At 37.3% G+C, this 12,267-nt stretch overlaps 1 protein-coding gene across 3 annotated transcripts in view; it reads left to right on the top strand.

The window, feature by feature from the left end:
• The window catches only part of SYT1 (synaptotagmin 1), a 351,884-nt gene that overhangs the window by 74,157 nt on the left and 265,460 nt on the right, over nt 1-12,267 (top strand). For 2 of the 3 annotated variants that reach the window (XM_027661558.1, XM_027661540.1), the window contains exon 2: nt 6,231-6,334. The exons of the other annotated variant lie outside the window; for it this stretch is intronic. The gene's annotated coding sequence lies outside the window, so the exon portion shown is untranslated. The remainder of the gene's footprint in view (nt 1-6,230; nt 6,335-12,267) is intronic. 3 annotated transcript variants of the gene reach the window in all.

Below are 12,267 nucleotides of genomic sequence, written 5' to 3'. Positions count from 1 at the left end.
GGCATTACAAGTTGTCAACTGGCCAATTCAGTTGACTTTACTAATTGCTAATTGAACAAGATCTGGAACACAGAACCTCAAAAACTTGCCCTTTATTTGTCAACTTCTTAGTTTTATGTATTTGGGTTATTTTCCCTTGTAGCATGAACTAAACCAACTGTTTAGTTTCCTTCTGCAGAGAGTTCTATACCATCAGATTGATCTTGTGTTTGATGTCTTTCCTAAGCTGAAGGTCATGCTCATAGTTTAAGCTGGAAATTGTTCTTTAGGAGCAAGTAAATGAATTGATCAGTATGGAATTGGGTTGTTACAAGAGGTCAGAATGAGATTTTGAGGATAGAAGTTGGCACAATATAAGGAAATGTGATGGTTTTGCTCTGTAGTGAACTATCGATTCTTACTTTTAATTGCATGCTTCAGCATATATGTGGAGGAAAAATGTTTATACCAAACCAAGATGTCTGTCACAATCTGGTTTTGCAGTAGGAGAAAAGGTAATGTTGATGATCTGAGATGTAGCAAAAGCAAAAAGCGTGTTAGAAAGTAACATCTTTACATAAGTGCTTAGGCAAAAGTATAGGCAGATGCAGAGCATCTCACTGAAATGGAAGAATGATTCCAAGAATTCAGACAAGGGATTTTTATAGACTTGAACCTACAGTGTTAAGCATCCTATCTCCAACAAGCCATAGAAGATTTCCAGGGGAAAGAGGAATAGAATGAGAACACATCAAACATCTCTTGAAAATTCCCAGCGTCTATCTGTTTTCAGCACAAGGGATTTCCTGAACCTGGTGTGATATCTCCCACTACCAATGAATCTTTTTTCTAAGTTCTTGTTAAGTTTCCCTATAGTACGTTTTAAAACTTTCTTGTAACTCCTAATATGTTTCTGAGAATTTCGTAAATATTTCACCTGTTGCACAAAGAACCGCCTTCTTTTGTTTGTTTTGCACTTTGCTTCTACCAGCTTCCTTTGGGGTTGCTCCTACCAGCTTCCTATATACAACAATATAGCAAACCTAAAATAGCAGAATCACAGAATATACTGAGTTGGAAAGGACCCACAAGGTCCAACCCCTGGCCCTGCACAGGGTCATCCCCAAAAGTCACACCATGTGCCTGAGAATATCACACAAATGCTTCTTCAACTCTGTCAGGGTTAGTGCTGTGACCACTGCCCTGGGGAGCCTGTTCTAATATGCAGCCATGCTCTGGGTGAAGAACTTTTTCCTAATATCCAACCTAAACCTCCTCTGACACAACTTCAGGCCATTCCCTTGGGTCCTGTCATTGGTCACAAGAGTGAAGAGATCAGTGTCTGCCTCCACCACATTGTTCTCACAAGGAAGTTGTAGACTGCAGTGAGATCTCCCCTCAGACTCCTCTTCTCCGGGCTGAACAGACCAAGTGACCTCAGTCACTCCTCATATGACTTCCCCTCAAGGTCCTTCACCATCTTCATTGCCTTCCTTTGGACACTCTCTATCTAATAGCTGAATATCTTTCTTATATTGTAGTGCCCAAAACTGCACACAATATTCAAGGTGAGGCTGCCCCAGTGCAGAGCAGAGCAGGACAATCCTCTCCCTCACCCCATGTTTTAATTAGTAGTGTGATAGGTACTCCTAAAATAATGCAAGTTATGTTAGAAAGCTACAAGGATAGTGATATAAGCTGGATTTTGCTGATAGTTTGAATAACAGTGTGTATTTAAAATAGAAGATCAGAGGGAGATCTGATAAAAGTAATACAGGCTGGAATGATGTCTGGGTATTGCAGTTCTTATTTAAGGTCATTTATCATGTAACAAACAGTTCATAGTGTTTCTTGGGGTGAAGCTTGAATATTGTGCTTCAGTGTAATTAAGAATCATTTGCAGTAAAATAAAAAGAACATCCAAATCTCTACATATATCACCTGATAAATGTAGGTCAAGGCTAACTGAAAGGTCTTGCTGGTCTACAGATGCCAGGTTATTAGAGATTCCTGTGATTGTTTCAGAGTGGAGATAACTTCAATATATTTAAACCTGAAAAAAATGTTTTCTGTTTAGTACAGGAGATAAAAAATACAGTCAGAAGTCCTGAAAAAATAGTAAAGAAATATCACTGCTGTCTTCCAGAACTAAAAGAAACTTGGGGTTTTGCGGTTTTTTGTTCTTTTTTTTTTAGCTGAACAGTGATGCTCCATGAAATTACTCTGTCTCGTTCTATTTGTCTGAATATTCTAAACTTTTAAAAAAACGAGACCAGTATACACAGTGAAGAGATACATTTTGAAAACTAGCTGAAGGGATTAAAGAATGTCTGAATCTTGTACCTCTACAGTTTTTGTTGGTAATAAAAATATTCCACACTACTGGATTGCACTGTGAGCACTGAATACTAGGAGAACGTAATAGTCAAATATGTGGTAGGTAGGCTAAAGCTGTAGCATTATTAACAGTGAAACAGAATACTGTACTTATTGACAGGTGCAGAAAAATTAATTAAATCGTTTTCTTCTGAACATTAGTTTAAATTACTTAGTTGACATGATATCCTTATATTGCAATCCCAGATAGTGTCCCAGCTTTCTTTCAAAACATCAAATAAAGTTTTCTAGTTAAAAAAAAAATAAATCTCAGATGTCAGAAAATACAAATCCAAAGGTGTTTTATCCTAATCCTTTGTAATAGATATGATGGCAGGATGATTGTAAAATTGTAAATTTGCTCAGTTTTATACTTTTTCTCCCTGAATGTGCTCGTTTTTTATAACATAACTGCCAGCAATCCCTTAAGTTTGCAGATGTAAATAGCCAGTTCATGCAGAGTAGAGCTATACCTCCCAAGAAATACCTCCCAAGGAGAGGCTGTCTGGTAACCCTCAATTTAGCTCAAATTATAGAAATGAACAGTTAATCTTTTCTATGGACAGATTTTTTTTTCACAGAAAGCAAGGAGAGCAAACTGAATTTTTCTGCATCTTCCGGTGTTTCTTGTAGCATCCTTCATAAGTTGGTCATTGAACTTTCTTGATAAGAAAGCCTTTTCCCATCACCTTTTAATACCTACTGCCTTCTTTCTCTCTTTCTGCATTTTCCCCCAGATGTTTATACTACTGGAGAGGTATCTGAGAACCAGACTTTTGTTGGAGAAAGACTAGTTCAATAAATTGTATCACTAGCTTAAGTATCTTTTTTATGAAATTAAAAAAGCAAGACACAGAGTGAACCAAACACCCCCTGCCCTCTCACCTCCATTTTGTTTGCATTTTGTATCTCCCATAGACAACATATAAAGGTTTTCCACAGAGACTATTAGTATTCTGGCAAGCTCTCACTTGTGGTCCATAGGCCATCCAAGTGCTGAGAGATGCACTGTTACACAGAAATGCAAAGATTATATTTTTGTGTCTGTATGTACCCTGCAAAACCCCAAAACATTCAGATTTCTCCTTGCTACTCTGTTCCAGCTCACTCAAGCCATCTGCTTGCTTTTCCTGCTGCATTTGGTCTCATTAGTCATGTTCACATGTACTTCAGGCTGCTTAATTTCGTTATGCAAAGTATTATGCACTGTTCATCCAATGAATGAGAGAAGTTCATTCTGCTCCCCAAGGGACTTGTAAAAAGAATTTTTAAATCTCCAAGAAAACCTGAAAATTCTTGTTGAAACATGGATCATGTTTCAGTTACCTATATTAAAACATACTAAAACTTATTTTACTGATTTATCTGTCTTCTCCTGACTCCCAAAGGTTAATTCATGTCTCCTTAGAAATATTTGCATCAAACTAGGATTTTTCAACACAGTTATGATCTCAACAGAAAACTACACATCATATTTGAAAGTTTCCTTTCTGGTGGAGTTAAGTTTTCTGCCTAGCAGTGAGATTGCCAGTTCTGAACAGAATGTGTTTGTGGCCATCCCTGTGACTGTGCACTAGAATTAGCAAAATCCTAAGCCTTTTGAAAACGAGCATAATTTACAGAGGAAAGAGGGATTTGTTAACAATAAAGATGAAAAAAAAATCCATTTGTGGTCATTGCTGAGTGTGCTTTGGCTTCTCACAACTCCTGAGGCTGACTGTGATAAACTCATAATATTCCCATGAAGTGACTCAACAGACTTTGTGTTGCAAGATGAAAAAGATAGAAAAAGAGTTTCCCATGATGGCTTTTAATAACTCCCCTGTGTGTTATCTCAGCTGGAAGTCTTCTGGGACCCCAGTGGACAAAAGAGTACCAGTATGGGAGAAAATTGGTCAGCATTGAGCTGAGGAGGCAATGACCGAGGCTTGATGGGCAAAGGCAGTGGATTAATAGTCAACCTGGATAATATCAACCTGGATAAAAATTGGACACGGAGTGGAAACTGGGACTGACTAGACAAAAAGAGTCAGAATTGGCAGGGAACTCTAGGGAAGATTTTATAAGGAATTGGATAACTGGATAGCAGATGTAGAGCTGCCAGCATAACTGCCAGTAGCATCAGCTAGTAATCCTAGCTAGAAAGAGCTCGGAATGATTGAAAAATGAGCCAGGAAGGCAGGAAAATGGAATACAATGGGAGTTGTGTTTGGGTATACAGGAACTTAAAATATATACTACATGCTGTAAATAAAAAGAAATTGGGGTGGAGGAGAAATGAGGATCCATTATTGGGTGTATAAAATTAGTGGATTTTATTATCTTGGAAAAAAAATCCATCATGAAAATAATAATTTAATTTTAAGAATCTGCTCCGTAAGGTGTATAAATTCTAGAGCATTCACAGAGTAAGAGGGATAAACCCTTCAAATTCCTTTAAAAATAACGTAGGTACTGGATAAGCATAACTACCCACAAAAAATATGTGACTCAGAGACTGTCATAAAGCCTCAGAAAAAGGCTGAATAAAACTTTGAGTGCTCGATGTTGCAGCAATGTTTTTTTATTAATGTTGTGGTTTGCATCTAATGAGTTTAATTTTACTTTGTTGTTTTGATAAATAAATACATTCTATCTAGACAGCCACGAGCTACAAAATAATTGTTGACTCTGAGAGCTGGAACATTTTTAACCAGCTTTTCCTGATAGTTATTTCATTAAAACCCTAGGTCCTAGAGTAATTGAAAAAATTTAGTCTTTCTTTTCTGATGGAAAAGACACATTCTGTGGATTTGTAAATTCTTGTGCCCCCAACTTTGGTGACTGTAAATTCAGTGCAATACACCATGCTGATATGGGCTTTATTCTGTAAAAATTAGATGGCAAATAATAGGTATCTACATTTACAGAAAATTCCATCATTTTTGCAATACTGATTTCTTAGTACTTAAATACTGAAAAAACAGATTCCAAAGTATTTAAAATAATTTAAATGAACTTTTGAATTATGCAGTACTTTTGTTGTTTAAAAAATATCTTTATTTCTAACAAGATTTGCTGTTTTATATATTGTCAGGACTGACAAAATGAAATACCGGTGGTATTTCCTCCTAAGGAAAATATGAAAACTACTACATACAAGATATGGGGACTGAGAACAGCTTTTTTTGGGGTGTGATTAAGATAGTGGGCAAGGATTCAAGATATTTAAGACTGAGAAGGTTCCTTAAACCAGACTTGTGTGACATTCAGCATATTGTTTAATTTTTGTGTACCTCAGCTTTCATCTTAAAGATCTCTAACAGTCTTGTTCAAACAACATTCAGCTCAATGAGCATTCAGTCTTAACTGGAGCTTCTAGTCACAGCTGTGGTGGAAAAGCAAAGCGAATTCCTTTAATGTCACTTTTGCCTCTTAATCCAAACTGTTTTGAAATTGTCTGTTTGTGTATAGAAGTTAATAAATGTCCAAGTATAAGTCCATGTCCTTTTGGTATCAAATAAATTCACTGAGCATGCTAAGTTAAGGAACCTTGTGGGTTACCGCGGTAGAAAAATATGACGTGAGATCACTACAATTCGCTGTACTTGGCTCACTGATGAAATCTGCAGAAATGTATAATATTAGAGCACTCTAAGAAAACAGTCCAAATCAGTCCATGATGAAGAAAACCTGTTCATGTCTTTTTTTTCTAGGTCTCTTAACGATCTGATTAACTCTCATGATAATCAGCTATTGGCAGTCAGCTGAGGGGCACTGAACAAACTAAGTATATTTAAAGGAGTTTTTAAGCAGCAGTTGTGTGCAGGCTAAGATGGAAAATACAGCAGTACAGGAACTGGCAAGTGTTTACATGAAATGTCTTTCTTTTAAAGGGAGAAAAAGGATTTTTTTCTGAACCGTGACGAAACTAGAAAGTGACTGACAGCCTTCATTCAAGATTTCCCTGTGAAAACTGTGTTGATGCCAATCATATAAGGTATCTTAAACAAACACAGATTTTGTTATGTTCCATGCCTTATTAAGTGCTTTAATGCATAGCAGTTTCCAAGAAACAGAATGGAAGTAGTGAATAAATTAAAGAAATAGCTTTTTCTGATGCAAAGTCTATTAGATTAATGAACACACAATTTTGTAGCAATACATGATAATTTCATTCTGATACTAAAGATGAAAAATATCCAGTTTATATGTATTTGTTGTTCAGATAATAGTTGTATTCTTTGCCTTCTCTCATCATCAGCTTGCATTTTATCAAATCCCAAGCTGTTATGGTTCATTATCTATAGATGATCTTGAGCAGCCTTGCATCACAAAAAAATATGCTCTGGCATCTGCCATTGTGCACCACTAAACAGATCACTTCTGAGTAAGGTTTGTCTTTGATTAATACATTCAGTAGCATGTGTCCTTATATTTTTACTTGTGAGTATCTTAGATGATGTTAGCTGCATATAGTACAGTACTGTCATTTTTGGGGTTGCAGATAAAATGTCAGCTGTGCCTTTTTAGCTAACAAGTTCTATTTGAGTTAATGCTTGTATACCTCAATCTCCACAGCAGTCCACCAAGCAGTCCCATTGCTTCTGTAGTCATTTCATAAAATCCTGTATCAGTTATGTAGATAGCACAGTGAAACTAGGAGCTGTAATTATAGTATCAGGCTGGTATTCTAGACCATTTTCTGATTTTAGGAGCCAAAAATGAAATTTATGTCACAATTGTATTAATAGAGTAATAATGTCGAGTAATAAATATATTTACTATGGAAGTCTTTATTTCCTGTAAGGTTGTTACATTAATAAGACTATTCTTTTTTTGAAAGACAATTAGTAAAAATGCACAGTACTCATAGACATTAGAAAATTAAAGTCCCCTTCATTCCTCTAATTTACATCTCTGTTTAGCTATAGTTGTAAGGGGAAAATGAATGTGTATTTTTAAGGATGTTCTAAGGTAGTGACTGTACTGTTTTGTTCAGATAACATTTGGAAATTGGTTTTTTACAGTGCTATTGTTACTGCTTCATCTAAAAATATTTTTTCAGCAATCAGCAGTGAAAATTTATTACTATCCATTTTAGTTTTGCTTTAGTACTTCTTGACTCGATAACTATTTTAAATTAATCAATTAAACTGCTTTTAGGAAATTGCATGGATACTTTTTTGAATTTGTTAAATATACCTAGCATTGCTTGTTATAGCCTGAGTAGACTGTCTTCATCCAGTTGCTTTGACATTTTCTCCAGGGATGAGGAGAGTAAGACAAACGATCTTATTCTGTTAAGATTCCTTATAATTTCCAGGCTTGATGCAATTTCAGTGAAACATTGTGCTAAACTCATTCCTAATAAAGGAAAGGTGTTTCTGAATAATCTGAAGATATTTACAGGACTTCTGTTTGCATGTCACTGTTCCCATGCAATTACTTGTTCATGCTTGCAAGGGTTTCAAGGCTTCATTTGGGTTAGAGCTTGTTAAGCTTTTCCTAATTTTGCAGATGTTTCACAGAGTACTCATGGAAGTGGAGATCATCCACAGTTCAAATGAAAAGCAGCTACATATAAAGAAAATGAAATGTCAGGACACTGCTCAGTGAAAGTTCACAAAACAAGTGAAAAGCCACATGAAAATGTAAAACAGTATGTCGTCAAAGTAAATTGTCCCCAAATAAGGAACTCACTTGGAAAGAATACTGCTTTTCATTTGTGTTGTAGAGCAGATTGTTGTGAGACTAACTCTGAATGAGTTCAGCAGTGGCTGTTATTTTACCCTGAGCCTGCCTTTTATTTTCAGTAATAAAAACTGGTACAGTTCTGTGCTGAATGTGGAAAAAGGGGAGAGTGAGAGATTACCCCTCACGAGGGGAAATGGAGGGTCAGACGCTGATCTTTTCACTCTTGTGACCAGTGACAGGAAATGGCATGAAACTGAGTTAGGGACTTTAAGGTTGGATATAAGGAAGTTTTTCACCCAGAGGGTGGTTGAGTACTGGAACAGGCTATCCAGGAAAGTGGTCAAAGCACCAAACCTGACAGAGTTGAAGAAGTGTTTGGATAATGCTCTCAGGCACATGGTGTGATTCTTGGGGCATCTTGCATAGGGCCAGGAATTGGACTCAATGATTGTTATGGTTCCCTTCCTACTCAGCAGATTCTATGGTTCTGAGAAAAATATTTTGTTTTCTAATTCCCCTGTATCTGTTCCTATTCCGCCGAAACTTGCAAATTAATTTTGATTGAAGTAGTAGTGTGTTCATCACATTGATAAAATTAATTTCCATCTCTGTTCACTATCGTGCGTATCTCAGTTACCGGCAGTTTCTTCTGAGAATATGAAATACTATGTGTGAATGTGTCTGAGAGTAAGTCACCAATGTTATAACTCAAACTAATTTAAATGAAAGCAAATGTTTTGGGATTTGAAAGTTGAATTTCCATTTGAACAGTACCTTCAAGGACTTGCATGCACATTTGACTGTCTTGTGCCCTGAAGTGGATTGCTAAAGAGATTACCTGCATAGACCCATGAGCTTCAATAAAGTTCACAGGAATGTGAAATAGAATAAAGTTGTCTGTAAGGTAAATATGAAATGGAAAAGCAAATTAAAGCAAAAATGAAATAGGAATGAATCCAGGAGAATGTAAAAGAATTTACTCCAGTAACTTAAGGATGCAACAAAACCTGATGATCTGATGCACAAATCTGAACTAGAAATGCTTCTTAATAGGTCACCCAAGTCACTGAATTTGTTTGGTAGGTCCCTCAGTGTGCTGATGTCTTTATAATACATTACAAATTGTGTTAAAGGGGATACTCTGTAATAAACAGTCAGTAAGAAATACCTTCTGAGACTCCTTGAGTATGAGGAAGTTCTTACTGAAATACAAAATTATTGCAGATGGTTAAGTGTTGCAAGGAGTCTTCCTATTTAAAAATGCCATCGTATTGGCAAAAATATTCCTTTAAGTGTTTTAAATGCAATTTCTCTTTAATACTACTTTTCACTTAAAAATACCTATGGCATGTATTTTGGTGGTATATTTTGCTTGTATTTGATGATAGTAGCAAGGATGAAAGCAGTTCTCCTCTTACAGGAACTATTACTTCCACTGTAGTTGCTTTGGACATTCTAGAAAGGCAGAATGGTGCTCAGGTCAGCACTGAGGAAATCTCCACAGAGCACTGAGGAAAGCTCAGTGTAAATAGTATAGGTCCAGAATCAGGAGGCCCTAGATAAATCAGTCTAATGGTGTGAACTCTTTTAATTCAAGATAGTGTGCTAGCTGATAGCAAAACTTACTTGAGTTCTTTCCCCTTTTATTGCCGTAGAAGTATTTTGTTCACAGGCCATTTATAAAAACAAGGAATCGTGGAATCCTGGGACTGTTGCAATGAATACCAAAATTATAGGTGAACAAAGGTTGATAGAATGTAAACCTGTCTCTAGAAATATAAATATTTGCAAAATTTCTTTTTCCTGTGTTTTTACCTCCTGTTTTTTCTGAACTAACCCTTCCCTAATTTCTCTTCTGGAAGCCTACAATCCACTGATAAATTAAAATCCCTAGGCTGTAGATAGTTACATCTTGCCTGATTTATCATTGCCATCTTAAAGGTAAACCATTAAGCAACAGTGAAAATGAAATGTTGCATAGATCTCTGGTGCATGCATCCATTAAAAATAACAAGAACAATAAATGCAAAATTACTTTAATTAATGTGTTGAAATTTATTAAACTCTGTATAACCTCCTTAGCTGAAAGTAAATTCAACTATCTTATACTGGCAACATAGGCTGCAATGAGATTTATGGAGTTTGACAATTCAGGATGAATCAGATATACTGAAGGCTTTTTGGGGGAAAATAAAATTTCACAAAGTAATACAGTCAAGTGCAGATATTACTCTCCATGTAAGAAAGAGACTAAAATTGCTGATGCAAAAAAGGTCTCTTTCTTCCCACAGTGCTGCATTTATTGTGTTACGGTCTAAACCAGCAGCAATTATACATAAGCTGTTAAACAACATGAGAACAATCAAACAGTTGGCTCACTGAGCCAGAGGTGGTACTTGGAGCCCTTGCTGTTTCTCCCAGTCAATCTCAGCATCAATAATGGTCAGAAAATAGATGCTCATTCTCCTGCATATGTTTATGTGGCAGGGGGAACATGCCTTTTCTTTGCTTTTTGGCAGGCAAAAAAGAAACTAAAATTGCTCGGGAAAATAATAGGTTTATGGGGAAAGTATGCACTTACAAGTGCACACCATACCTGGGAAGAGAATTGTGGTTTTTAAGTGGCTGGATAAAAGTCCCACTAGATTCTATAGGATGAAACCAAGAAGCTGGCAAAATTCAAAATATTTTTTGATTTATACAGAAGTGAGAATTGTAACAGTGGGGTTCTACAGGGCTCCATCCTCAGCCCAGTTTTCTTCAGCATCCTCACTAATGACTTGGATGCAGGACTCGAAGGAATAATAAGTAAGTTTGCTGATGGTACTAAATTGGGAGGAGCTGTCAACTCCCTTGAAGGCAGAGAGGCCCTGCAGAGAGACCTTGACAAATTAGAGAGATGGAGAATCAACAACCATATGAAGTTTAAGAAAGGGCAAGTGCTGGATTCTGCACCTGGGACTGGGCAAGCCTGGTTTTGTGTACACACTGAGGAATGAGAGACCAGAGATCAGCACTGCAGAAAGGGACCTGGGGGTCCTGGCAAGTTGAATATGAGTCAGCAGTGCCCTGGCAGCCAGGAGGGCCAACCATGTCCTGGAGGGCATCAAGGAAAGCCAACCAGCTGAGGGAGGCAACTGTCTCACTCTGCTCTGCACTGATGCAGCCTCATCTTGAATATTGTATGCAGTTTTGAGTGCCACAGTAGAAGAAAGGTATACAGCTATTGAGAGCATCTAAAGGAGGGCAACAAAGGTGATGAAGGGCCTTGAGGGGAAGCAGCTGAAGTCCCTTGGCCTGTTTAGCCTGGAGAAGAGGGGAGGGAGACCTCACTGTGGTCTTGAACATCCTGACTGAGGGAAATGGAGAGGCAGGTACCCATATCTTCATTCCCATGACCACTGACAGGACCTGAGGAAATGGCATGAAGCTGAGTCAGGGAATGTTAAGGTAGGATATCAGGAGAAGGTTTTTCACCCAGAGGGTGGTTTGGCAGTGGAACAGGCTCCCCAGGGCAGTGGTCACAGCACCAAGCCTGACAGAGTTGAAGAAGCATTTAGACCATGTTCTCAGGTACATGGCATGATTCTTTGGGTGTCCTGCATAGGGCCAGGAGTTGGACTCAATGATTGTTATGATACCCTTCCAAGTCAGCAGGGTCTATGATTCTGTAAGTAAATTATTGCAAGATTTTAGGGGGTAGAAAAAAACCCCCACATGTAGGGCAAAATAAATGGATAAGTGGGTAGGATGTTCTTTCATGAAATGAATTATATTCCAGATAACTATTGCAGGAGGTCATGTGTATTTTTTAAATAATTGATCTTGTTATTTGTCACAGAGGATACAGGATTCAGCAGACCATAGATTTCGATTGGTTCAAAACTTCTCTGGTTCTGTCACAGATTTGCTCATGTAACAAAATAAAAACTTTGTGACAAATTGGCTCAAAAAAACCCTAGCAGGGTATTTCTGACCGTCTTTACATCTGAATAAATCTGGATGGACATTTTAAGAAACCGCAGTGTGAAGTTAGGGGAACAACTGTGATCCAAGTCTCATATGCAGTTATTTTCCAAGGTACATTGAAATTGTGAGCCTGAAACAGTCCAAGGATATAGTTTCATGATAGCATTTTTGCTGGAAGTGATGATCTTATGCTCCCCTTTTGTTCCAGCACTGAAAGTGAAGAGAGTAGTTTTCAGCCAGATAAGCCTTATTACTGCCACGCAAGAA

Source organism: Corapipo altera, unplaced genomic scaffold, assembly GCF_003945725.1.
Source record: "Corapipo altera isolate COAL_440 unplaced genomic scaffold, ASM394572v1 1, whole genome shotgun sequence".
NCBI classification, from domain to species: Eukaryota; Metazoa; Chordata; class Aves; order Passeriformes; family Pipridae; genus Corapipo; species Corapipo altera.
This window is presented reverse-complemented; position numbering and strand designations above follow the sequence as displayed.